The following is a 5,040-nucleotide window of genomic DNA, read 5'->3' on the forward strand; positions in this document are numbered from 1 at the left end:
CTCTTTTAAGTGAATTTTTTGCCTTAACGGAATAGAAGCTCACTTGAATGCAACATTGCTCAGAATTCCTTGTTCCTTTGTCCAAGGATATGCTGCCTGTTCTTGCACAAGGGGAACACTGATAGTGTTCCTAGCTCCTAGAGGAATTCCCAGTGGTAGTGGTGGTGGTAGTAGCAGCCATTCTTTGACCTGACCTTTTTTTTTGAACGTTAATGGTTGGGATTTCTGGGATTCAACATGCAGGGCTTAGTGCTGCATCTACTTTCCAGAAATGTCAACCAATGTGATATTTCTTTTGTTTTTACTTTTGTTTTGCCAATGGGATCTGTGCCAAGGCTCTCTTAATTTTTGTGCGGATTACACAGATGAACACTCTGCATGTCTTAAAAGTTATCCTGAGGGAAGTGCTTGTGAAAGATTAAAAGTAATCTATAAGGATTCCTTTAATAGAAGGGGCAGGCAAGAATCAATGCAAGAATGGGAAATATTCTATCTATTCAACAGCTGGAATAGCACTGTGGTGGGAAGGGGGTCTAGGAAGCAGAAGGCTGCTGGATGCAGATAGGTGAGGCACAAAAAGAACCTCATTTCACCAAGCTTCAGCACAATGCAGATAGGGAACTGGGAGGAGAGAGGGTTTGAATACACTGTGTGAGGGGTACTTCTCCATGTCTGCTGTGGCTGAATCAGCCTTGTGACTAAGCTCAGGAGAGTTACTAGTCTGTCATAGGCTAGCAGAGGACAGCTGTAGAGCTTTCTGTGCTAGGTGAGGTGGCAGTGGGATTTCCTTTTTCTGGCAGCCCAATGATTTCTATACTTTGTGTAGAGGAAGAATGAAGCACTCTGTCCTGGTAATCAGCCCAGTCACTCTCCCACATGCGATTCCTTGGTTATCAAAGTACTTCAAAGTACTTAAATATGGCTGATCCTGCCCATTTCCTCCCCCCCCCCCAAACTGCTATGTTATATGTAAATATTTAGTTGTAATCTAGAATTCAATAGATTGCAGTTTGCTTTAACAGGATATCGACTGTGCTACTAATTAGTTTTGACTTCAAAGCAGGTATGAAATGAGCAGCTGCATTAAGGTAAGTGCCATTCAGCCTGTTGCGTATTAAGCTTGCTTAAAAATACTGTCTTCTACCTAAAATACTCAAACCAGGAAATCCAGGATGCCCCATTATCTCAGGTATTGGCACTATTACTGTGGGTGTTTCCGGTTATATGGGCTCTGTTTTGAAACCATATGCCATCAGTGCTCCCAGCTACGTATGTGGCACCACAGATTTTCTGAGGAAAATACAATCTTTGAATAATCTTCCTAACAATACTATACTAGCCACTATGGATGTGGAATCTCTGTATACCAACATCCCACACAGTGATGGATTACAAGCTATAAGGAACACCATTTCAAATAAAATCACAGCGGACTTTGCTACCAAACTCTGCCATTTGTCCTTACCCACAACAACTTCTAATTTGGTGATGACCTGCTCCTCCATATCAGTAGCACAGCAATGGGCACCCACAGTATGCCCAACAGCTTCATGGCAGATTTAGAACAGCATTTCCTAAACTCCTACCCACTCAAACCTCTCTTATACCTGCGATACGTTGACGATTTGTATTATCTGGACACATGGTCAGCAGACCCTGGACACCTTCCACCAGACATTCAATGACTTTCACCCCACCATCAACCTAACAATGAACCAATCTATGCAAGAAATACATTTTTGGACACTACTATAAAAATACAGGATGGGCACTACCTTATACCGTAAACCAACTGACCGACAAACATATCTACATGCCTCTAGCTACCATCCCAAACATACCAAACAATCCATTGTATATAGCCAGGCCCTACATTACACCCGCATCTGTTCCAACTCTACAGACAGAGACATTCACCTAAGAGATCTACGGCAAACCTTTTTAGAACTAAAATACCCACCTGATGAAGTTAAACAACAGATCAACAGAGCCACACTGATACTCAAAGAGAACTTGCTGCAAGACAGACCCAAAAAAGAAAATAACAACACCACTAGTAATCACTTGCAGCTCCCAAGTTAAAACAGTTCAACACATCATCAGAGATCTACAACCTCTCCTAGACAATGACAGTTCTTTCTCAAGCTCTGGGAAGAAGACCTTTCATTGCCTACAGACAGCCACCCAGTCTTAAACAACTCCTAACCCACAATAATACTACAACCAGACTTAACATGGACACTGGCACCAGAGCCTACAATAAACCCAGATGCCAACTTTGCTGCCACATACACCCGGACAACACCATTACTGGCCCCAACAACATAAAACATACCATCTCAGGACTATTTAATTGCTCATCTAACATTGTGTATGCCATCAAATGCCAACAGTGCCCTTCATCTCTCTATATTGGACAAAAAGGCCAAACCCTACGCCAAATAATAAACAGACATAAATCTGATATCAGGAATAACAAGACAAGAGAAACCAGTAGGAGAACACTTTAATCTCCCAGGACCTTCTATACAAGATCTCAAAGTAGCTGTCTTATTACAAAAGAATTTCAGAAATAGACTGGAAAGAGAAGTTGCTGAATTGAAACTTATTACCAAGCTTAAAACCATGGAGAGACTTGGTCTGAATAGAGACATTGGATTCTTATCTCATTATACACGATAAAGCTATTTTAAGCCATCTCACGCTTTGCTTTTTCCTGTAAGACCAATTGCAGTCGTTAACAGTTGTCAACAGGTTTACCACACCTATCAGCCAATCAACCATTCTCACTATCTTGAGTAATGCCCCTCCCCACCATCTCACTATATATCAGGGTCTGGTGACTTCTGTTTCAGTGTATCTGAAGAAGTGTGCATGCACATGAAAGCTCGTACCAATAACAAACTTAGTTGGTCTCCAAGGTGCTACTGGATGGAAGGAATTTGTTTTGTTAATAATACTAGTCACTATTGCTTGGTTCTGTCTCTGATGGTGGAGGCAGTATGTCTCTGAATTCTAGTTGCTGGGAATTTCAAATGGATAAACCACTGTTGCATTTTGGTTCTGCTTGTGGGCTTTCCACAGGCATCCAGTTGGCTGCAGTGAGAACAAAGTACTGGACTAGTTGGGGCATTGTCTTGATCCAGCAGGGCTCTGCTCACTTTAAGGTGTAATGTACACATAACCAATCAATGTATTTGCATAAATACTTTTTCAGATTTTTTTTGTTTGGGGGGGTCATTTAACTCTGAAGTTTACTTCTGAATGTTTGCCCCTCTTTTCCCCTTGTATTTAAGGAAGGGCATTGAAAATGAGTAAGAATTATGCAGATATTTTAAGATAACCTTGGTTTGGACAGTGATACGTTTCAGGGCATCAGTGAAATGGCATGCAATTTGGATGGCATGCATCTTTGCAGTTGTATGTTTTCTGAGAATCTGTGCCCTGCTGTTTTCTGTGACATTGCAAATATACTTAGCACCTTGGACCATTGTGCATACTGCAGCCAATTATGCTGGATTTGTTTGTTTATTTAAAGTATTTCTATTCCACCTTTCTCCCAAGTTGGGATTCAAGGCAGCTTACAACAGTTTTAAAAACATTTTAAAATGTGAAGTAATAAAAACAATCTAGTTAAAAACAATAGTTAAAATACGGTAAAACACACTTAGAGCCAGTATTAACATACTCTTTGCCCTGATAACAAGCAGCCCAGTAGTGAACATAAACTGCACCTGGTTTTTAAAGCTCTGTCTAAATAGGATGTTCTTAACCTACTGGTGAAATGATAACAGAGATCTGGTCTAACCCCTTTTGTGAGGGAATCCCACAATATAGGAAAAGGCTTGCTATCCTGTCACCACCAACTTTGATGTTGATGGGACCAAGAGAAGATGCTCTCCCACAGATCTTAGCACCAGGGCAGGTTCAAAAAGAGAGATAATCTTTCAGGTAACATGGATCCTAGCCATATAGGATTTAGGTGTTGAACTGCTGCACTACTGAATTTGCAAAGGTTTTTCTTTGAGTTTCCTGAATTATCTTGTGTTCTGGGAATGTTTGCAAACCCACTTGGCAGTATAACTAAGGTTACATATATTTTTAATATGTATATATCCCCTGTCCTCCGGGATGGAACTCAAAGCAATGAACATGGAAGCTTTTCAGACCCTGCCCAGATCTAAACTTGCTCAGCGTCAGCAAATCAGTTGCACTATGTGCCTTCAAACTATGTGCCAAGTCATAATGAAGCTGCCCAGAGTCTGTCTAAGCTGCTAGTGTATACCCTGATCACCAGCAGCTCTCAGGTGGATTTTTCTTTTCTGAAAAAAATAAAAAATCCAGATCAGTTGGGGAGCAATTCTAGTTGACATGCACAGACATTTTTTATTTTTAAAAATCTTTTTAAATGGTCCAAGATGAATGCCACACGTTTGTTTAATGAAACAGAAAGTAGCTGCTGATTTGTTCTTGTTGCCCTGTGGCTTCTCACTCTCATGCAGCTTGAAGTGAGAGCCATTGCTGCAGCATCAGTGTGCAGCCCTCTTCTACACATCTTCACCCGTTTTCAGTAAGAACTACTTCCTAGTAATGGTGTGTTTAGGGTTGAAACCTTCGTGCTTAGAAAGTCAGAGATGTGAGAGAACAAAAGAGGTAAACAAATCTCAGATCCTTTGTTCATACACTACACTTAACATCCTGGCTTTTGATGTGCAAGTTAGACCGGTTTGAATCTCTTTTGTTACTGGAGACTCCTGTTATACTTGCTGGGTTAAATTCAGAAATGGACTATGGAAATGAAATATTAGCATATGGGTGTGGGGCTTTGTAGGAGTCTATGTTGCTATGACATGTAACGAGAGAATGAAAAAAGTGGGTTTTTCCAGAGCATCAATTTTATTTTTTGTCACAGTGTTTAGCCCCATCCTTGGCTGCTTTCAGCTCATGTATACATGCAATAATTGGAGGGAAGGCATTATGTGTGTTTTCCGCTTTGTGAAATACAAATTTCATGACAGACAATAATGATGCAGCCTGGCT

The sequence above is a fragment of the Podarcis vaucheri genome (assembly GCF_965113315.1).
Source record: "Podarcis vaucheri genome assembly, chromosome: 7".
NCBI classification, from domain to species: domain Eukaryota; kingdom Metazoa; phylum Chordata; class Lepidosauria; order Squamata; family Lacertidae; genus Podarcis; species Podarcis vaucheri.